At 41.0% G+C, this 24,491-nt stretch overlaps 2 pseudogenes; one reads left to right on the forward strand and one right to left on the reverse strand.

Annotated features, from left to right (window-relative positions):
• The first annotated feature begins 2,555 nt into the window (after positions 1 to 2,555).
• LOC147461642 (uncharacterized) lies at positions 2,556 to 5,243 on the forward strand (annotated as a pseudogene).
• A 3,197-nt stretch (positions 5,244 to 8,440) lies between these two features.
• On the reverse strand, positions 8,441 to 10,406 carry LOC147461643 (uncharacterized; annotated as a pseudogene).
• Between the last annotated feature and the right edge of the window lie 14,085 nt (positions 10,407 to 24,491).

A 24,491-nucleotide genomic window follows, 5' to 3' on the forward strand; every position in this document is an offset into this window, starting at 1 on the left:
GGGGTCCTTTTATAGCTTTTTCTAGGCACTTGGTAGTTTCTGGCAGTTTTCCCACATTCCAAGCAACCCCCCCAGCTTGCATTTTGCGCCATTTGCTGCTATCACTGTCCTTGGCAGGTTTCCCCAGCTTCCACACTCCCCCCATACCTTCGAGAATTTACTTGGTTGATTTTTGGAGATCCTTGATGATGAAAATTTAAAATTTCTAGCTAATTCTAGAACCTTAGTGTAAAAATTCTTTGTTAATGATTAATACTGGAACCATCCAATTTTTGTTACTAATTGAATTTCTATTGTAATCTTCCAGGGCCCGTAACTTTTCCAGTTTTTATCGGATTCAGATTCTGAAAATTACTAAACATAGTAAAGCTCTGCTTATGATTCCAAAAATACCAAAATTAATAGTGTTTGGAATCCTTCAATAGTGTTTTCTATTAAGTTTTGCAAGCTTTGTACAATTTTTAAGGTTTCGGAAACTGGAAACCTTACAGAATTTTAGGCAATTTAACAGAGATACATTAAAATAAGGGGGTTTTATATTCAATAAAAAATCCTAAAATAGGGGGTCATTTTATTCATTTTTTAATACCCCGTGAACACACATTATATAAGGGGTTATTGAATGGTGAACCCCTTACATTTACAACACAACATTGCTCTGAAATGTGCTCATGATAAATATGTCTCTTTTTGTAAAGATTTTGATATTTATGGCAAGCATGTCTACACTTGTGAGCTTGATTTATTTAAAGATAACACAGTCCAAAAAAATTTACCTAAAGGACTGAATCACATCCCCATTTTTTCAAGAAACACAAGTACTATTTCCTGGTTTTATCCAGACACTTCAATTAGTAGGAATGTCCACTCCTATTGTGGGATGTTCTCCTTAAATTGGTAGTTGGCCTTGGGATTTTAGTCCTCATAAAATTCCCCTCTTAGGGGGTGTGGAATTTTTTCTCCTCCTTGGGAAGAAAACCATGCAATAAGTCCTTCTCCCCCACTCTCTGTGTAGTATCCTTTTATGTAGCCACACTCGTCTCACAAACATTCTCTCTCTCTCTCTCTCTCTCTCTCTCTCTCTCTCACACACACACACACACACACACACACACACACACACACACACACACACACACACACACACACACCACCACCACAACACCACACCCCCCCCCCCCCCGCCTTGAGTTAATGTGGTGGCTACCGCTAGATAATTCTCTCATGATAGGTCACGAGTTGTTGTGAATATTACTCCTCAAACCATGTACCAAAATCGATATTTATAAACCAGGTGAGAATTTACCCCTCACTTAGCCTTGGCACTTTTTTTAATGTGTATGACTGCATAAAAAGAGAGCTCTTTTGAGTTCTTGAACAATTGTTTGCTGTGTTTCAATGGCGATGATGGAACACAAGGACACATCTAAGGTTTGTTAAAAGTTTATTTTTTTTGCAATACTTTGCAAAGCATGCTTGAACTTAGTGGTTAATGGTGGTTACATCCATATATCGTTTGGATTAGCAATTTGTCCACGTCATCTCTCTAACATGGGATTGCACCATCGATTATTGTCTCACTTGTTTTTACACCTTCTACCTTGATAAAAATACTACATTAATGATGTTTTGGGTCATGGTTAAGGCTATTTTTGTACTAGCCATCATGGCCCTGTATTCTTTTGTTTCTACGGAACACTCTCTGTCCATGCTTTATGTTGCCGTAAAACTGGTGGGTTTAAAAATTTAGGGTGGTGTACTTTACCCTTCAAAAGTAGATGGTGGTTTTGTACTACTAAACACCAAGGGGTGATTGATTGTTTGTTGACTCCATACTATGGTGTTACTCTTGTTTTTTCTAAAAAAGAAGCTCTTACTAAGCTACTAGTGTGGTAATGGGGTTACCTTTGATGTTGTAGTGTTTTAGCATAAGGATAACTTGACTAGATTGGCATACTATTTGTGGTATGGTAGATTCCGTATAGGATTTGGTTTTGCTAGCCAAGTTGGCTACCTTGAAGATATCAATGGTATAATTTTTGGTTCTAAAGTTGTGGATTTGGAGACGTTTTATGACTTATGGTACTTAAAAAACCAAGACAAAAGTTAGATTTAAAATTTTTGGCAATATATGACTTATGGTACTTGAAAAAACAACGCAGAAGTTAGCTTTAAAAAATTTGGCAATGTAGTAAAAAATTGATCTATGGATTTCTCGGGGGATTATGACACCTAGATGAGGAGGGGTAGCCTCAGGACTAAGTAACACCCAGCCTTTAATGGGGGATATCAATGGGATCAAGGGATGAGAAATGGGTGCACGGCTATCGAGGGGATCTGGAGTGTCCGCATTTGAAAACTAAACCCGGACAGGCATGCCCGCCTGGCGGTCCACCTCAGCAAAAAACTAAACCCGGATAGCCGGGGCCATGTGGCGGGGTCAAAAGGGTGAAAGGGATCCACGCTGGCTCGTGGGAAATTGACGGGCATGCAGGAGAATTCAAATTCTGTTTTTGGGTGGTGTTGGAGGTTAACTGGCAAGAAAGGGGGAGAGGATGGACCTGAATGCAGGTTGGGTGGAAGAGGAGGAATGCAAGGAAAAGAGAGGATCAAAGATGCTTATAGCTTCGATCTCAATGTGACCTGGCAGGAAGAAGAAGCCATGAAGGATAACTAGCAGGAAGTAGAAGCCATGAAGAGTAAAATGGATGGGCCTATACCTGATTTGAATGAGGGTATAGAGGTGAGTAGCGAATCTGAATCAGATTCAAGCCAAGATTTTGAGGATTCGTTGGGTTTTGATACTGGTTGACTGAATGAAGGTAACTCAAGCAGTGCCGACCATCCAGAATCTGGAGCCCAATTCCCTCAAAAGCAACCATGTGGGGCCTCAAATGGGGACTCAATCCACATGGTCAAACCTAGGATCCTGTCTCCTAATCCATCCTTGCATCTCACCATTTCTTTAGTTTTGATCGAGCAAGCTACGACCTAATGCTTCAAGATATGAAGGGGATTTGCAACCCAAGTTTAGCTACACTTTGAGAAGTAGGTGTCCATGACATAAAGAGATGGAACAGGATGAAGGACGATCTATGTATTCGAGGACCCAAACATGATGGATCAACCAAGCTCTTCTTGAAGATGCCTCTCCTGGCAATTGCACCAACTGAGCAATGGGCAGCTATCATAGAAGAATGTCACATTGATCCGCAAGGGGCTCACCTCGGCATGTCAAAAAGTATTGATATTGTCAAATCGAAATGGTGTATAGATGTGAGAAAGCATGGCATACCTATTTCCTTTATCAGAAACGTGATTAGATCTTGCAAAGTGTGCAGCAATGGTCCAACACTCCCTCCCCAATTGCTTATGTCAAAACTCCCTCCCCAATTTCTTATGTCAAATAAGGTTGAAGGAAAGTTGAATGCTGATAGAATAACCCAACTGTGAAAATTTTAACAGATAAAGCCCATGTGAATGGTGCGCTAGAGAGTATTGCACTTAAGCATAAGGTGAGACTTGTCAAGATAAGATCAGCCCAAGTAAGTTTTGGTAAGGTAGAGGACATCTACGTTTGTCATTGTGGTGGTTCAAGAAGTCATTGTGGAGGAGACAAGCGCAGAGAGAGAAAAACAAAGAAGTGTGGTTGTCTTTTCAAGGCATGAGTGCAATTCAAAGAAGAAGTCGACGAAGTCAGTATTACTCTCCATGCCCAGCATCACGGCCATGTTCCTGGATCTTGGCTTTGACTTATACTATCTACCGGTTCATCCATGAGTGCTTCACCGTTGCATGGAAGATTACTTTGATGTGGGTACATCTCGCCACGTTTCCAAAATGTCCGTCTCAAAAAAAAACTTCCACATGCAACAAGTGCCTCCAGTAGATTGCGTGACGTCATGATCCCAAAGGAGGTCCGACAGCTCACATATAGCTTGCGACTTCAAGGTAGTACTTTTCATTGCTTATGCTCTCAACCTATATAGCATTTTCTTGACCTAAGATATTTTTTCTAGGTCGAGCATCAGAAAATGATTGGTCGGGGATGTATATGGAGGCTTTGAAGTTACAATCTGATGGGAAGGTAGCTTCTTTTATAGCAATAGTTTCATTTTCACTTTTATATGTTGTCCTTGCATCCTTATGTAGATGCTTGTTGCTTTTGAAAGGTTGCATATGTCCAGCCATACAATCCAAATGCATTGCAAGACATCCAGAAGCCTTTTGTTATCATCATTCAAGATAGTTGGATGCTGGAGATGTGTATTCGCTTCTCACGACATAACGCATGGGCTGTGGACAACACGTTCAAGACAAATGTGTATGGGTTGCCATTATATGTAGCCATTTTGCCTAATCAAGCTGGGATCGGATTGCCTGTGTGGTTGATGATGTGCACATGTGACCATGGGACATGTCAGGAGAGCATTGCCCTTGAATTGACGATCCGCGTGATATTTTCAAGGATGGGTAGCATTCGACCGAATGCAATTATAATAGATAAGTGTCCTCAAGAGCTGAATGCTGTCTTGAGAGCCATTAGGGATGATGATGCTTGCTGGGCTCAAGACAAAAGAGGGTGTCGAGTGCAAGTTGCATGCCATGTCCTGCTCTGTTGGTTTCATGCCAAGAAGGCTTGGGTAGAGAATCTTTTGCCCCAAGTGCCAAAAGACTTGCGAGATCAAGTATATTCTACGATGTGCAACCTTATGTATTCAAAGTGTGAGGATGATTTCGAATCTTGCTCTCAGAAACTCTTATTGGACTACTCCGAGCATGAAAATATTCAACGTTATGTATCCAACGGATGGTGCTCAAAGTCATGTATATGGCGTGAGTGTTGGCCAAAGTTTGGGCGCTTATTTCCCCATGGCAATGTGGACACTACAAATCTCGTGGAGAGATAATGACAGTACATTAAGTACACTTCACTGGATTCAAGGATAAATATGTTGATGCTTGACCTATTGCATGCACTTGTTGGTGATTCAAGGAGTGGAATCTGGATGAGAGGTACTCTATTGGAGTTCTTCAAGAAGAAGCAAGAGCTAGGTGAGCATTAATCATTTTCTCCTTGCATTTTTATATCATCTACTTTTCCTAAACAAGTTCGTTGTGTGTATGTCAATAGAGGACTCTGAACGTTTTGTTGTGTATGAACAAGTAGGGCCTTTACATCCGCCATTATTGTAGGATCAGTCAGCCAGCCAAGAGGAGGCTTGTCAGACATGCAAGCATAACCAGTATATATGGGAGTGTTGTGCATTAGCCATGTAGGCATTTTGAGTAGTCGTTGCAACATGTATATACAAACCGGCCTTGTTTGTGTGCGGGTGATCACGGTGGTCTTGTTTCTTCTCATTGATTTCTGCTACAAGAGTTTGTGCTGGGCTGTGAGCACTCAAGCCCCTCGTCAAGTTTATGCATTTCCATTGGGTGGGTTTATACAATTTGCAGGATCAGCCATCCAGGAGGAGGCTTGTCAAACATGCAAGCACTATGTGTATATGGGAGTGTTGTGCATTAGTCATGTAGGCATTTTGAGTAGTCATTGCAGCATGTATATACAAACCGGCCTTGTTTGTGGGCGGGCGATCATGGTGGTCTTGTTTCTTCTCAACTGGTTTTTATTTTTGCTACAAGAATTTGTGTTGGGCTGTGAGCGAGCCCCTTCTCAAGTTTATGCATTGTTGTTGCTTGTTTATATACAAGGTCCTCAAGAGTTTATGGATTGAGAGTAGGTTTATGGATACAATCAACCATCCATGACTGAGTTTTATTATTGTTGCTTGTTTATATACAAGGTCCTCGAGAGTTTATGGATTAAGAGCAGGTTTATGGATACAATCAACCATGCATGATTGAGTTTTATTGTTGTTGCTTGTTTATATACAAGGTCCTCGAGTATGGATACAATCAACCATGCATGACTGAATTTTATTGTTGTTGCTTGTTTATATACAAGGTCCTTGAGAGTTTATGGATTGAGAGCAAGTTTATGGATACAATCAACCATCCATGACTGAGTTTTATTGTTGTTGCTTGTTTATATACCCTTGGTCCTCAAGAGCAGGTTTATGCATACAATCAACCATGGTTGAGGTTTTATTGTTGTTTCTTGAAATGCATACTTCAAATGTACCTGGACTCGCATAATTTGCCATAATTATACCTGGAATGCCATAAAAACCCAGTTGGACCCAAGCCATAAAACCTGGACGTCCAATAAACACCTCACAATAAACCTTGACCTGAACATAAATATGGGCCGAGCATAACCTGGACTATCATATCTAGGTACCTAGACATAATAACATGGAATGGAAATGGTTTGCAAATTCAAAGCAATTCAAAGAAAATTTATAAATTTGGGTCAACTCTCTATCGCCAATTAGTTTGACGCTCACAATCGATGCGTCTCTCATTTTTTTGTTCCACCATTATTTCTTTACAATCAATCTATTAATTATTAATTAGCTAAAGTGACAATTGTACACATGCTCGAACACCTCATATATTATTCATATGTATCCTTTATATTACCATCACCACCAGCAACATCATAGGCACCTCACACTAAACCTGGACTGCCATAAAAAACATGCTCGAACCTCGACCTGGAACATATATAAACATGGACATGGATAGAGCTGGCACTAACACTAAACCTGGACTTCCATAAGACATGGACTCGCATTAAAACCTTGGCCTGGACTCGCCATATATGGGAACATAAACATCCATGGACTGAGCTCGCAAATAAACCGCTATAAAACCCATATGGACTCACATTAAAACCTCGACATGGGATTATTAATTACACATGCTCGAACACCTCATATATTATTCATATGTATCCTTCATTACTATCCCCACCAGCAACACCATACATACTAAGAGCTAGTGCCGCACCTCACACTAAACCTGGACTGCCATAAAAAACATGGACCGAGCTCGCACTAACACTAAACCTGGACTGCTATAATACATCCATGGCTCGCAAATAGACCTCCATAAAACCTCTACATGGACTCGCATTAAAACCTCGACATGGAACATAAACCCATTAACACTAAACCTGGATTTGCATTAAACCTGGACTCGCCATATATGGAACATAAACATCTAGGACCGAGCTTGCAAATAAACCGCCATAAAACCCATATGGACTCACATTAAAACCTCCACATGCAACATAAATCCATATGGCCATACCAACCGAGCTCGCACTAACACTAAACCTGGACTGCCATAATAACCAGATATAAACATGGAAGGCGGCCATAAACTTGGACTGCCATAAGACATGGACTCACATTAAAACCTCGCCATATATGAGAGCTTGTAATAAACCTGGACTACCAACCAAGACCGAGCCATAAATCTGGAACATATATGCTCGGACCGAGCTCGCACTAACACTAAACATGGACCGTGCCATAAACCTAGACTGGCATAAGACATGGACTATATATAGATAGACCTAGCTCAGACATAAACATGGACTCAAACTCGCCATAAAACCTGAACCGAGTTTGCAATAAACCTGAACATAAGCATGGACCGAGCTCACAATAAATCTGACTGCCATAAACAGATTCATAGACATGGAGTCGCATTAAACCCCAACCATAAAACTTGAACCTCGCCATAAAACTTTGACCAATCTCGCAATACAACATGCCGACAGCCATAAACCTGGTGCTTTAAACCTCGACATTGCCATAAAACCTGAACCCATGTGGACCGAGCTGGGATTAAACCTGGACTGCCATAAAACTCAATTGGATATAGACACTCACATTAAACATGGACCTTCCATAAACAATGGACTTCACATTAAACCTACCTGGACCGAGCCATATAAACCAAAACTACCATAACCTTGCGTTAATTGAACGAACACAAACAACTTGGACCTCGCCATAAACCCAACAGCAATTCCAAAAAATACACCCTTAAACAACCAAGTGAGCCATTTAACCTATGACATCATTCAAACTTCAACCCCATAATGCCATAAATCAGAAATAACCTCATCGACAATTCACCACACATAAGAGGTAGCAGCCTCATGCATACCACTTGCCATAAACCTGTTGGTTACACCCTAAACCTCGCCATAATAATTATACAAACTTGAGCTCACAATAAACGTGAAAAGGGACTTAAGTGTCATACCATAATGTCGTTTACATAGATTAGGTAATATCACATGTCATGTCCCAATTTTTCACGAGATAAAATTTACATAGATTGGGTAAAGAGTCGAGCAAAGACTCAAGCAAAATTGGGTAATAGTAATATCACATTGCCATGTCCCAATTTCATAACACCGTTTACATAGAGTGCTAGTCAACTTCAAGACAACATCTACGGAGATTTTGCCTCATAAGTAACTTGCCTATACCAAGGCAATGCCAACAAAATAGTAAACTTAGTCTTTTGCCACAACCTCAGGACACCATTCATGGAGATTTTTCCTCAGCATCAATATGTCATCATGGTTAAACCATTTCTTTCTAACCTGAAACACATAAGTAGTCGTCACAAGAGCACATAAAAGAGACCCACCAACTAGACAAGCACATAGGAGTTATGGCACCATACCCATTCCTTAATCTTCTCTCCAAGGCAAGAGGATATTATATATCTAATGGCCGCCATGACATAGAACCCACAGTCAATCCCATTCGGCTGATGCGGGCCCTGCATCAAATCCATGACATGATCAGGGACATCCACTTTTTAAGCAGCCACAAAAGCACACCTAAATCATACTTGTAGCACTTTAATCTCAAACTCGCTAGATGGCTCAAGCAATGCACATTTCACTGCTGCTGGATTCCTTGCTCCATGGCCCAGCGCCTCCATACCCCTACATGAATCATATGTAAGAGTGCAAGACATAACTGACATGCAAAATCCAAATACACAATAATTATGCTAGTACCTGTGCAAGAAAGGTATAACATCCATCGGAGCACTACAACCAAGCGAATCATAAAAGAGAAGTTGGTGCTTTCTTCCACCTAGACCCGTTATCTTCATATGTGTGGAAAGGTACATCACACATAAAGTCCAATGCTTTCTGCGGCAAAGACAAGAAGGAAAATTTTAGGGCATTCCTCAAATTAGGGAGATGTAACATTGCATGACCTTATAACAATCGGAAAAATGGTTAGCACACAATGGCTTATATACTTCTCCCCAAAGAAGTTTTGCATAACATGTATGCCATCATGCTTGCCTAAACTTGCTTCTTCCACTAAAACCCACATGGAATCGACAAACATAACTCGACTTAGCACATCCGGTGGTGCTATATAGTGTGCTCCATCCACCTATTAAGAAACACAAGTTATGCTTCTAAATCCGTGTACTTTTATAAAGAAACACAAGAAAGGATCAACATCAAAAGATTACATTGTAAACAAATTCATTGTCTTTGTTGAGGCTTCATTAAGTAGTATGAACCGCAACACCTCATCATCCATGTCCACGTGTATGCCATATTGAATGGAGATGAATTTGATGGGTATATGCGAAGAGAATCTAGTGCAAATAGGTCACAGCCATCAATGTAATGATTGTCATGCACAACAAAGCCAAAAAATCTAAAAATGTCTCTATCTAAATCATACCTGTAAAGTGCTCAGTTGCTCCGTGTCGGAGACAAAGCGCAGATTTCGTTCCCCGCCTTTTCCAAGTGCAAGTGTCCATTTGAGACATAGAACTCAAGGTCCATATAAGAGCAGTCATCAAGTGATCCTACATCAATAGTCTCGTTGGAATTCTTTCATCTCCAAATTGGTAGCTTCTTCTGGGATGGAGAAGTACGTACATGGTCCTAAAAGGTATCATGCATGTCATTATTTAAATGAAATAAACAAGACATCTTGTGAACAAGCATGTCATGAACCCTCCTCTCAGAAGAGACACAAATGTAGAAGCACCTCCCACAAACCTCATCAAGATTGATGCTTCCCAAAGACTCCTCTTGTATCAATAGCTTCGAAAGTCTTCTCTACACTTTTATCATGATCCTCCTCACCCTTTGGAGCAAACTCGAAGGGATCCTCCTCATCAATGTCATCCAAGGCAGCCTCAAGCCATGGAGGGATATCGTGAAATCTATTCTAACTACACGCATAGCATTAAGGAAAAAAGTGATTACACATGCATGCTTAGTGTGATGAGGCAAAGCAGCAACAGAGTAGGACACTCACATGTGCACCATAAACTTCTTCAATTCTCTTTTGAATTTGTCCAAGCCGGCGAGCCTTGTCCGCCATGTATTGCTTTATTCTCCCACTGATAAACTCTTCAACAAAGGAAGCTTGATCCATCTCCTTGTACTGTCCACCAAGCTCCTTCCATGCTTGTAATGCTCAAATGCGCATGAGGCATTGATATTGCTTGCAGTTTTTCATGAACTTCCAATCTTTATCGGCGAACCTTTTCATGGTTGCTTTCTTCCAAGCCTTAACCTCAAGATTAGGCAAAAAATTATCTCTTCTCTCTGCCTCTTTGTGGAAGGGCAGCCCTCCAGGACGCTTTGGAATCTCTATGTCAATACCATGAGACTCCTTGAGGTGTGTCATCATCCTTCTATTGAGCACATGCGTGTTTTTGGTTGTTTGGCATATGCTTTGGTGCCACAAACACAACGTAGAAAATTGGATAATAAGGTATTTTTGTTGGTTATAGTGCTCAAAGCAAAGGTTACAGGTTGTATCATTCACAAACAAAGTGTATTCTGGTTTCACGGGATGTAGTGTTTGTGGAAAATTCTATTCAGCCCTTGCTGTCATGTGCTAGAGACAATAATGTAAGCTCACAGGACATTTATGACACTTTGTTGCCTCTTTTTAGTGGTGGAAATTTGAATGTAAATTCCAATGAGGCAATTGTACAGCGTATGGGGGTTTCCAAAAATGTTACAAATCAGCCTATTATTGATGCAGATGTACATGGTGTACTTGATGAGGAAAGGGATGAAAATGAGCAGGCTAGAGATATGCCAAAATGGCTGGTGCACACTTTGCGTGACACTAAATTGGATGCACCTTTTTCTAGTGGTACTCGTTCAGGCATTTTCCATGCATCTTATGCATCAGATTGTTATGCTTTGGTTTTGTCTAGCTTACATGATGTTGAGGAACCTCTCTCTTTTGATGAAGCACAAAAATCAAAAAACTGGATGGGTATCATATGCAATCAGAATATGATGCACTTATAGAAAATGACACATGGACTTTATGTGATTTGCCTCCTGGAAAAAAGGCCATTGGTATGAAGTGGGTTTACAAGTTGAAACGCAAGCCAGATGGTGAGATTGATCACCATAAGGCTCGACTTGTTGCAAAGGGTTATGCACAACAAAAAGGTATAGATTATGAAGAAAATTTTGCTCCCACTTGTCGTATGACTACTATGCATTTTCTATGTGCATTGGCATCTCATTTTTCTTGGGATGTACATCAATCAGACATTGTTACTGATTTCTTCAATGGTGACATATTTGAGGAAGTTTATGTAACGCAGCCTCATGGATTTGTCAAGAAAGGACAAGAGGACAAAGTGTTTAGATAAAAGAAGGCTTTGTATGGGTTGAAGCAATCTCCTCATGCTTGGTATGAGAAAGCTGACACTCATTTGGTCAAACAAGGCTTTCGTAATAGTCCAACAGAAAGCACATTGTATGTAAAGCGTGAGGGTGATGTACTTTCCATTGAGGTTCTTTATGTAGATGATTTGCTGATCACTGGTCCCAATGAGGCACATATTGATGAATTTAAGGCTGATTTGAATGCTACATTAGAAAATTTCGGAGGTCATTTGAAGGGCCTTGTAAGAAATTGTATTTCTCTCTCTAGAAACTTTTTTTAAAATGCACTTGCACCTTGTGAGTACGTCCAAAAGGACAACCAAACACTCTAAAAAGTAGATTTATATTCCCAATCGTCCTTGAAAACGGTCACTTTTTTATTTAATGCGAGCGTCTTTTTCAGGAGGCAGGTGCGGCGTATTCAATGAAGCTTACGTCATCATTGAAAGTTGAAAAGTCACAAACTGTCAAATAGTGATATATTTTGAGGATTTTGACACCACCAATGCATCCGGAACGCCAAAATACCCTAAAAACGAATGTCCACTTGTCTCATTCCGACATCCAGAGAGGCAAAAAATGTCAAAAAACCCCAAAAAATGGGCTTTTTACTTAAGGCGCGCGAGGAGGCATTTCTAAATTCTAAAATGCCCCTCTGCGCGCCGTTAGTACAAAGCTCCTTTTAGTGATTTTTGGACACTTATCTTTCCAGAAAGCCCCTTTTTAGAGGTTTTTGGACATTTTCCTCTCAAAAAGCTTCCTAAAAAGAGTAAAAAGGGGCTTTTCACTAACGGCGCGCGAGGAGGCATTCCGAAATTTTGGAATGCCCCCTCGCGCGCCATTAGTAAAATGTTCCTTTAGGGCTTTTTGACATTTTTTTGCCTCTTTGGATGTCTGAGCGAGGCAATTGGACATTCATTTCTAGGAGATATGTGCGTTCCGGACGCATTGACAATGTCAAAAGTTTCAAAATCTTCCACCACTTGATAGTTTTGTGACTTTTTGAGTTCTAGTGATGACGTAGCCTGTATCAAATGCACTACATCTACCTTCTGAAAAAGATGCTCGCATTAAATGAAAGAGAGTGCTCGTCTTCAAGGACCACTAGATTATTAAATGAGGAGAGGGACACCTTTTATATTTTTGTTAATATCAATCTATTTTTCTACGTAACGTAGGCTCTTCTCTCATTGGAGGAGCTTATTTTCCTCTCTCTTCCAAAAGGCCCTCCAAAAGACCTCTGAAGTCTCCTAATGCTTTCAAGATAAAAGATTTGGGATTGTTGCATCATTACTTGGGTATACAGTTTAAGCAGTGTGATGGTGGTATCGCCTTGTGTCAAAAAATTAACATAGAGATATTGCTATGTAAGTTTGGACTTGAGGATTGCAAACCTATTGCCACTCCCATGGAAACAGGTTTGAAATTAAGTCTTCATGATGCTGGTGATCTTGCAGATGTCACTCTTTACCAAACTATTGTTGGATGCCTCATTTATGTATGCAACACGAGACCGAATATTCAATTTGCAGTCTCACAGGTCAACAAATTTATGCATAGCCTAGGGTCTAAGCATTGGCAGGCTGTCAAGAGGAATTTTTCTACCTTAGTGGCACTTTACATCTTGGCTTGTTTTATCCCAAGGGGGGATCATTGCCGCCAGACTTACATGCTTTTTTGGACTCAGATTGGGTTGGTTGTTTTGACACGCGAGTGTCCACAAGTGGTTTTTGTTTCATGCTTGGCAGTTCATGTATATAATGGCTGAGTAAGAAGCAATGTACTGTGGCCACTTCTAGTTGTGAGGCTGAGTACAAGGCAGTCTTCACAGTTAGGATTGACTGTGTATGGCTCAGACGCCTTATGACTGATTTGGGTGTTGAACAAGACACTGCCAACACTATCTACACTGATAGTCAGAGTGCATTAATAGTTGCGAGGAACCAAGTTTTTCATGCTTGCACAAATCACATTAAGGTGCAGTACCACTATGTCAGGGAGAGGCTCTCAACAGGAGAGATCAGCTTGGCTTATGTGCCAACACAAGACAACCTTGCAGATCTTTTCACAAAGGCATTGTCTCCTGAGAAGCTTGAAGCTTTCCTCAAAGCTTTGGTTTTACTCCTCTTTTTGGACTGATCATGTCCTCAAGGCATGGCACTTCCCTTTACTCATGTGCCATCTCTCGTTCACTGCATCAGTCCAGGGGGGATTTGTTACCATATACATGTGGTAGTGATGTGTGTGAAAACACTAGGACCACTGGGGCATTTTTTCCCTCTCTAGGAGGTTTTTCCCCCCGTGCATTGTATATGTGCCCATCACTCTAGGGCTTTCCATATTTCCATTGCACACTAAGTAATATACTCTCTATTGTGTGCCTTAAGCTTCCTTCGTCTTATCCAAGCTGTGTGCGTTTCCTTGCAACCGTAATTCCAACACTAACCATATACCCTCACATAATTTTATGGGCATCTAATAATTGAAATCAAATCACCAAAGCAAACCATAAATTATACATAAACATCTCGGTTAACTCACGACGTCATATGGAACTTCCCCTTGGTAGCACCCCTACAGGTGTAGGTAAAACCGGCTATGGAACGATACTCGCATTCCCAAGGTGATAATGGAGACCTAAATACATTTATCGTCAATTTTTATCAAGATTTTCAATTTGTTAAGTGGTTTGCCCATCCGGTGAATCTATATAGTGGTTTTCCAAGGAGTTTGGAGTCAAAAAATTTGGTTATGCAGTGGACAACAAGCTTCTTTTTTACCATATCTCTTAGCTCGTGCGTGATTTTCACATAACACCAAAGAGATAAAATGTTTTAAATGATGTGTTTTATCTCTGGTATAAAGGGTTCACGCTGATTCATAATGATTGGTGAGTGATAGCCAAAACAGTATTCATACCACTTCTATGACGTGAAACGAAAAGAACTTTTTATGCACGCACGTGATTATAAACGCATCATGTGCATTAAAAAAAGTGTTAAACATAATAAAATAATCATGGGGCAACTTCCTACATACTCGGTTAATCCATAGATGCACTTGTATACGAAAAAACAATCACTGAGAGGGTGACTACTGAGAAAAATGACATAGAGAGAGCGATGATGATGGCTATGGAGTTTAAAGCTTCTCACCGTGCTTTAGAATCAATTAGGAGCTGACAAAAGGCTTCTTACTTTGCCGTCAAAGAGTGGTGATAAGAGCTACGTAGAGGTACTCACCATGAGTGTCTGAAGAGCGTGTACACCGTGAAACGAGAGAGAAGATAGTAAGCAAGTAGCGAGAGAATATCCTTCTTCTTCGTCGTCTTTTTCTCGTATATGAGAGAAGATCTGTGAGGTCCCCACCCCACCGTATCAACGGCGGATTTGATGGTGAACCTAGTGGCCACTAGATCTATTGCGGAAGCAAACAAAATGGTTCGGGGTTCGACTAGTGAACGATCTCTCATCACAAAGTGAGTCGAGTTCGAGCCTACTAGCAGGGAGATCTAGCTCCACCTTGCAGGGGAAGCGTACTTGAGCTATCTAGCGATCCTAAGACCCACCTTCCAAGAGGAGAGAAGCCTCCAGTGCATTTTTCCCCATGTTTCAGAGGCACGTACTCTCGAGAATTCCCCACTCTAGGGGCAATGAGCATTACTAATATCAAGTAAGCACTATGGGGACAGAGAGTTCCCGACCAATCGGGACCACCCATCTCGTAGGCATTGGAAACCTAAGCCAAGCCCCCACTTTCCACCCCCACACTCACACTTCCTTGAGTGACCTAATTACTACCACAAAGGTTGTTCAACATAGATATTCCTTGTCTAATTCCAAATCACATTGTTCGTTAAGACAACCCTTCAACCAGTATTGCAAACAGCACCAAGACAGAATTCTAGTAAAAATTCTACTCAAACTTATTCATAAAAGTTCTAATGTTTTGGAGGTACAACATCCCCCCTCCAGCGAGAGTTCACTCCTCCCGTTGTCGCCTAGCTGCCCATACAACTAGGTATGTCCACCGCATAGAAAGCACGTCATGGACACTCCCACCGCATACAAAGCAAGACGTGGGTTACCACCGCATAGAAAGCAAATCGTGGGTATCCACCGCATAAAAAGCAAGTTGTGGATTCAAGAGCCCTTAACGAGGAACTCTGCCCCCTGTGATCAGTAGGGGGGTCAGGACTGATTCAACATTGGAAATAAAATGAACATGTCGAGTTAAATTTTCCCTAGAATACATTCTTTCCTAATTGCAACCAGCATAACCATCAATCATTTCCTTCCTACTTTAGAACTTAATGTACAATGAATTCAATGCCGAGGTTTCCATCGGATTTCTCCGACATGTTTAGGGATATTTTCATTCCTCACTAAACGTATGCAATGTTAAATTAAACAACTTGAATGAAATTATGATCTACCTCTTCCATTTCTTCGTCGATGGCCCGTGAGATGGCCAGTAGTTGTTCTTCCATGGGATCTTTTCCCTTCCTGTTCACCTTACTCGTTCCTGCCTCGTGGTCGTGGGCTCCACCAAAGTGAGTCCTCTTAACCGGGGCCATTTTAAACTCACTACTTTAAATAATTAACTTGGAGAAAAGAGCTAATGTCCGCAAGCGTCATAACAAGCCAATGATAGATTAGCAACATCAAGCAATGCATGCTACATGAGAGGTTTAGATTTTTCCATATAGCAATCATTATGGATGACACATAATCCTATGGGAACCGGTTCTAAAGATAATTACTCGGCTTACATGATTAATAATAATAGGATTTCACTAATAGAATTACCAGAGAGATTAATTAAGCACGATTAATCTCTTGCCTAGCAATTAGAGGGTGCAAAATCACCGCATGCATAGGTGTAAGAAAAACCACCTCTTAGAGACTTAATGACAGATTAATCTTACCTTGATTATATCTTAATGCATAACAGAGATGAATCTAAATTAGCTACAATATTAATGCGTGATAGAAAGAGTGACTCTCATCAATCTACACAATTACCAGCTTACAGATTAATTTCTATGCTACCTAGAGAGAGAAAATTCTAATAATCGTGCACTAATCATTAATTAAGAGTGATGAATGGCTGATAATTCAGCTATGGATGATGATTACATAATAGAATATGGTTAAGGAGAATTTAGAGAGTAATTATAGAGAATTACGACTAGAAATAAGCATAATAGACGAGAAATTTAGATGGTAGAGAAAGGAATTTACAAATAGCATTAATTTAACCGTGGTTACCGTGATTAAGGGCTGATAATCTTCTCGATTTTCTGATCTAATCAAGATTCTTGAGATGAGAATTCGGCAGCACTTTCCTCCTTGCTTCTCCTTCAAAAGGTGTGTGAACCGGCAGCACCTTCCCAGTGTGGGTAGGTGTGTGTGTGTGTGTGTATGAGCATAAGTGTGTGTGTGTGTGTGTGCAGGTCTTTAAATAGGCCCCTACAGGCTGAAAATTGACCTGGGTTGCTAAATGCATCTTCTCCAGTTAAGCATGGCAAGTTTAGTTCCCTACTCACGAAGTGTCAGGTTGGCTAGTTTAACAGACTCTGAGACTTAGTTACTGGCTTGGCAGCTTTCCCAGGAATCCCACAAGGCAAGAGGGTGCCCCCTAGCTGCTAAAGCTGGTCTCGAGTGGCCTGGAACCTGTTCCCACACAGTCCCGGGCTCCGATGCCTCCCCGCTCAATTTTTGGAAAATTTGATTTTAGGCTAAAACGGGTCATACGAGTCGGATTTTGATGCCGTAAATTTCTATACGGAGCTCTAACTAAGACGTAGTGGATCGAGTACCTGCCATATTTAGCAGCCCCCGAGGTCCGAAAATGAATTTTTCTGAAATTCGGGGTACGGGTGCAATTTTTCGAGACGATCAAAACTGGACGGGTCGGATGACCAAAAACTTACTTTTTTTGGAATTTTTTTTACAAAAATTATTGTAATTCACATTTCGGAGCTTTAAAACATTCTAAACATCATGGCAGTGACAGAATCTGGAAAACTGCTAAACATAGTAACTTATTCCATTATTTTCATTTCAAGGTATAATGGTGTTCTTTTTGATCGGGGTCAGAGACCTTACAACCTCCCCAACGTGAAAAATTGAGATGTCCTCATCTCAAGAATGTGTTTGGGTAATCTTTTATGAGTATTGGTTCGTCCTCTCAAGTTGCATCTTCTTCAGGGTAATCGTTCCACTTTACCAGATGCTCCGTGATAGTTCTGTTGCGCAACTTCCTTTCCCTTCTTTCCAGTACGTAGTCAAGTTGGAGCTCGAGAACTCCTTGTGCTGGCATGACTATCTGATCTGAGTCCAAGAATTGATTAGGATTAGGGATATAGGGTTTGAGTAAGCTGACGTGAAATGCATCATGAACCCTCAAGTTTGCAGGTAACTTTAGCTTGTAGGCTTGGTCACTTACAACCTTAACGATCTCGAATGGTCCACAACACGTTGGGCTTAGCTTCTTATATCTGCCTAGTGATAAGTTGCTTTTCTTTGGTCGGACTCGCAGAAAAACCTTATCCCCTTCTTTGAAAGTTCTTTCTGAACGGTTCTTATCTGCATAGTGCTTCTGTCTATCCTGAGCGGCCTGAATGTCCTGACGAATAGCTCTAGTCTGTGCTTCCATATCTTCTAACATCTTCCTAGATGCTTCTACCCTGATGGTTGGATCTGAGAAGTTCAGTGGTGCTAGGCAGTCCTGTCCATAAAGAGCTTTGAAAGGTGACATTCCAATGCTTCTGTGTTCGGAAGAATTATAAGCATACTCCACCAAAGGTAGATATTGTAACCACTTCTCTGGCTCTTGTGAACAATAGGCTCTGAGAATGTCCTCGATGACTTGATTAACTCTCTCAGTTTGCCCATCTGTCTGCGGATGATACGCTGTACTGAAGGCTAATTGTGACCCAATAGATTGGAAAAGAGAAGTCCAAAATTTTGATGTAAACTTGGCATCTCTATCACCGACGATACGCTTAGGCAGCCCATGCAACCTAAAAATCTCCTTGATGAATACCCGACTAACATCTGAAGCAGTAAAGGTTGTCTTTACGGGTATTAGATGAGCCACTTTTGTGAGCATATCAACAACCACGAGAACAGAATCATAACCTCCTATAGAAGGTAATCCTGTAACAAAATCCATACTGATGCATTCCCATTTCATCTAGGGTATGTCAAGAGGTTGAAGTTGCCCTAGTAACTTCATTCTTTCAACCCTTATCCGCTGACAAGAAAGACACTACCTCACATAGCGAAGTATGTCTCCTTTCATCCCAATCCAAAAATAACTCCTCCTGACAGCATGAAGAGTCTTAGCATAGCCTGGATGTCCGGATGTAGGGCTATCGTGTGCTTCATACAAAATGGTCTTCTTTAAGGCTAGATCTCTGGGTACACAGAGTCTATGTGTGTAGTAAAGACATCCCCCCATAAGAGAGTAATCTTTAGCTTCAGACATCTTATTTTGCTGAACTAGTGATACTATACGTTGGTACTCTAGATCTACTAAAGATGCTTCTTTGATTCTATCCCAGATAGGGTTATTTGGAATAGAGATAGCTCCGAGAAAGGATTTTTGGCTAAGACCATCTGCAACTACATTTTCCTTCCCTGGTCTATACTTTATGTCAAGGTCATATTCCTGTCATAGCTCTATCCATCGTCGTTGTCGCATATTGAGAATAGGTTGAGTAAAAATCCATTTTAAGCTCTTGTGGTCTGTAACCAACTGAAATTTGCGTCCGAGAAGATAATGTCTCCATAACTTTAGCACATGTATAACCGCTAAAAGTTCCAAATCATGAGTAGGATAATTCTTCTCATGATCTCTCAGCTTTCGCGAAGTATATGCCACTGGTCTTCCTTCTTGAGTAAGAACTCTGCCTAGAGCAAATTTGCTAGCATCAGTCGCTACTTCAAATTCCTTACTAAAATCTGGAAGCTTTAAAATAGGAGCCGAGACCAAGAACTCTTTTAGCTTAGAAAAGCTAGACTCGTGCTCGGTCTTCCATTCAATCCTCATTCCTTTCTTCAGGAGTTCCATCAAAGGTGCAGCAATACGAGCATAATCCTTGACAAAAATCCTGTACCATCCCGTTATCCCAAGAAATCCTCTTACTTCGCTGACGGTGGATGGTTGAGGCCAATCAACGATGTCCTTGACCTTGTCTGGGTCCGCTGAAATTCCTTCAGCCGATATGACAAATCCAAGGTAATTGACCTTCGGTGAGCAAAAGGTACACTTGCTCTCTTTAGCGTAAAGTTGGTGTTTTCTAAGAAGATCAAGTGCTTTGCGAACATGTTCTTCGTGATATGCCTCGTTCTTAGAGTAGATCCGAATGCCATCAAAGAAAACCAAGACAAAATCATCCAGGTAAGGTCTAAAAATATCCTGCATAGGTCGATTGAAGCTTGCAGGAGCATTTGTTAGACCAAAAGAAATTACTGTGAACTCGTAGTGCCCATACCTAGTATTGAAAGCCGTCTTTGGAATATCCAATTTCTTGATCCTGATTTGGTAATATCCTGACCTTAGATCTATCTTTGTAAATATTTTGGCGCCGTGGAGTCTATCCAAAAGTTCGTCAATCCTTGGAATTGGGTACTTGTTCTTGATAGTTACCTGGTTTAGTCCCCGGTAGTCTATGCATAGCCTTAAGGTTCCATCCTTCTTTTTCTGAAAAAGAACTGGAGCACCCCAAGGAGAAGTACTGGGTCCAATGAATCCTTGCTCAATGAGTTGCCTAAGTTGTTCCTTGAGTTCGATAGCCTCTGGAAGTGACATTTTATAAGGTCTTTTTGAGATAGGTTCACATCCAGGGATAGTCTCGATCTCATGATCTACCTCTCTCTGCGGCGGAAGATTCGTAAGGTCTTCAGGGAATACATCATCATACTCTCTCAACCAGTTTGGTCGAAATGAGGTATCTGATTGGTCCACCTTGTTGAGTTTTACTGCATAAATTTGCTGACCCTTCCTTAGTCCCTTCAAAAGTCTGTTGGCCTTAACTAGAGTAGCTTTAGGTCTCCCATTTTCCCCCTGGATTAAGGCTTCATTACCCAAGTTATCTGTAAAGGTAAAATTCCCTTGTGCACAATGTATGTGGGCCCTATTTTGCTTTAGCCAGTCCATCCCTAGTATCCCATCAAAGAATCCTAAGGGTAGGGTTCGAAATTGGGCAAAAGTAGGGTGTCCCCCTAAATTAAAATCGATTTTTCCTGTAGAATGTTGAGATACTACTTCCTTGCCGTTTGCTAACTCTACAACTAGCTTGCTTGTTGGACACTTATCTAGCTTTAGCTTCCTCATGCATCTTGGTGAAAGAAATGAAAGAGTACTACCAAAATATATAAGGAAGTTAACTTATTCACCTATGAGAGATCCTGGCGTATGAATGACTGCGTATTGCTCGCAACCATTGGGATTGTCAATTGCAGCATGTAGGGTTGCTCTCTCCACTGCGGCATTTACTCTGGCGGTAGCTCCACGTCCTCGCCCTCTGTTCATCCTTCCACGTCCTCCTCTTCCATTAGCTTGGCCACGCCCACGGGTATTCAAGGGTATGGCATTGGAATTGGTTGCCTGGGGCAATTGGATCTGTAATGCCCATGCTCGCCGCAGCCATAGCATCGGACATCAGGGAACTCCATGGTTGTGGCGGTAGCCACAATAGGGCGCTGGTTATACGCTTGGTTGGCTGGTCTGTTATCCCAAGCAGTTGTCCTTGCCCTCTTTGCCCAATGATTCCTCCTGTTCTGATTAGCCCTGTGTACTTCTAGAGCTAGAGGTTTGGCCCTCAACAAGGCATCCTATATCGTCGTTGGCCTGAGAGCTTCCTACCGAGTATTCAGGGGGTCGATTAGTCCTTGGCAGAACCTTGCCACCTGTTGTTCCAAGGTCATCTTAGGAGCATATCTCGGAAGAGTGACAAACTTTGCATAGTATTCTTCGACAGATGAATTCAGCTGCCGAAGTGAAAAGAATTCATTCATCCTCAAGGTTCTATAGGCAGGCGGGAAGTAACGTCCCATTATTGCAGCTTTGATGTCTTCCCATGATTGGGAAGATCCCTTAATATCCATGTCTCTGCAATGTTGCTTCCACCATATCTTGGCATCGCCAATCAAGCAGAACATCGCAAGCATGGTCTGATTTACGGGTTGGGTCTCCGTAGCTTCAAAGTAATTGTCCATGGCTTCCATCCATACTTCCGCATCTCTCTCCACATTTGCCCCCTAGCCCTTAAATATCAGAGGTTGGGCTTGCTTAAGGAGGAGCTTCTTCTCTTGTGCTGCCGAGTACAGAGCAACAGGCGGTACCTACATGGATTATACGAATTCTTGATACCATTACTTGGATTTTAAAATAGACACGAGACTTTAATAAAATTCAAAATTCCACTTTATCAAGAGACAGAGATTCAGAGACAAAAGCGCTTTATTGATGAAAATTTATTACAATCGAACCCTTCAAGGTTTAGGATAACTGATAATCAGCTTATTACATGGCTTTATGGATTGCGTATGACATATGCCTAGGAGATGGTATTGACATGATGCACTACTTCATTTGTGTAATAGTTCCTATACTCATTCTTGAGTGGATAATAAACTAATATATCAAGCCGGAGTTCCGCTTTCAGTAATCCAAAGGTTTTGACTCGGTTCGCTGGGATCACGTTGGTGACCTTCTCCAAAAGCCAGTCGTTGATGGTTTGATTGGAGTTGTCTGAAACAGTCTGGTCCAATCGTGTAGGCACCAAGTAGAATATCTCTATTACTCTCAACTCTTCTCCCCAACGTATCTTCTTCAAGTCGGTAGCCAGGCATCCTAGCTTCCGAGCGTTGATGTAGTAAACCCCGCCTGGAAATGTCCAATCAAGTTCCCATCCTTTATCAATGCGAGTGGAGTGTGGCGTATAAGCCTTTAACAGTATCTCCATGACATCTCGCCTGAATTGGTAAACTAGGGATCTTCGAGCTTGCTCATAAATAATCTCAAACACTTGGAACTTCCGATATTCGAGCACGGGGTCTTCCTGCAACACCAATGCAAGGAATTCGGATCAACTACCTATATACTTTCAGTTCCTTTTAAATGTTCAAACAATACGACTTTATTTCCCAGCTTAACCTAGGCTCTGATACCAAGTGTGAGGTCCCCAAAAATAGCAGATTTTTCCAAAACTGAACCAAACGTTCATCTAACCTATCGAAACATGGAAACGGCCTTGCTTTTTACTTTAGAACCTTCCAATACTGTCAATCAAGCATCTTAAGTCAAATTTTGACAAAATAGATATTGAAAGCTTTTTTTTTTTTTTAAGAGACCCAAAACTTGGGCGTCTTATAAATGTGGAGGGAGATCAAGTTTTAAAAAAATTAATTTTTAACTTTTTGGCGCTCATACTGGCGCTCAGATCAATCACCATATATCGGCACGCATATCGAGGCATATATCGGCACCTGCACCGGTAGACCATGCAAAAAAGAGAACCGCGGGCCTTTCCGGTGTATTTCCCTCCTTTCTTCTCCTCTTCTCTTGCCCTCCTTCTCCTCACTTGTTGTAGATCTGCTGCCTCACGACTTGCCAGAGGTGATCTTTTCACTCGTGGGCTACTCCCCATCAACAAGGTGAGATTCTTTTCAAGTTTCCTTGTAGATTTGTGCACTTAGTGTATGTGTGTGTAACGTAGCGCGCGCGCGTGTGTGTGTGTGTGTGTGTGTGTGTGTGTGTGTGCGGTTTTGTAGGTTTTAGGATATTTTTCTAACTCTTTCTTGCTCAAATAGGCCGCATGTGAGTGCTCTAACATTCTTTTTTGTTGCGTACACACACACATTCACATAAACATGCACGCAAGTAAATAAAAATGCACACTAAGCAATGCAAACACACTATATACAACACACACACATATTTTTCAATTTCAACAAAAATAAAATGTTATTTTATAAGTAATACTAATGAAAAATCATCATTAACTAAGAAAGATAACTACATTTTATCATTAAAAAAATATTTAGTTTGATTTATGCTCTTTTATAATTAGTTTTGCTGATTTTGTGTAAATAAATTTAAAATTTTGACAATATATTATTATTTTTGTAATTGTGACTTATCGTAGGCTATTCGCTTAATTAGGTTTAGTCATCTAACACTGACTGTTCAAGTAATAAGTGGTTTCATCGCTTAGAAATGATCCGCAGTTATATCGATGAAGGTTAGATTCTTAATTGAAGTGTGTAGTTGCTAATGTACTGAATCGTTTAGCCGAGCCAGCTTAGTCTTATACGCGGCTCAACTAGTTTCTTTATCTAGTCACTTGGCGACTTAGGGCTAGTCGTGTAGGTTTAATCGATATTCAAACGGTTTATTAGGGCTTGTCGCTTATAGGTAACCGATTGTGTATTTAGTCGCTTACCGCTCAGGAAGGACTACTCTGTATTTAGGAAGTTGAAGGCTACACGCTTAGAGTTATTTGCTTAGTGCTAGCCGCTCAGTGTTAGCTGCAAAACAACTTTGACAAACGAAGTAAACTAACGCAATTGGACTTCAATAGCGCACACAGACTACAAAAACATAAAATTTTTTCAAAAACAGACTTATTTCAAACCCTAATATATAGCATTGAACAATAAAGACAAGATTATTACTTGGTGGTCTTTATCTCAGTGCACCTCTAGACTGAGGTGTGCGGAGATCGGGCATGGCTAGAGAATGTGAGGTTGTTAGAGCTAGCAGCAAATGGTAGAAAAATTGCAAGCAGACTACAGAAACACAACCCATTTGAGAGTCCAAAATTTCCCTAATGGAGAACATAAATGTGAAGTAAGCTTCGCTT

Source organism: Adiantum capillus-veneris, chromosome 3 (genome assembly GCF_014529385.1).
Source record: "Adiantum capillus-veneris isolate H3 chromosome 3, ASM1452938v2, whole genome shotgun sequence".
Lineage (NCBI taxonomy): Eukaryota > Viridiplantae > Streptophyta > Polypodiopsida > Polypodiales > Pteridaceae > Adiantum > Adiantum capillus-veneris.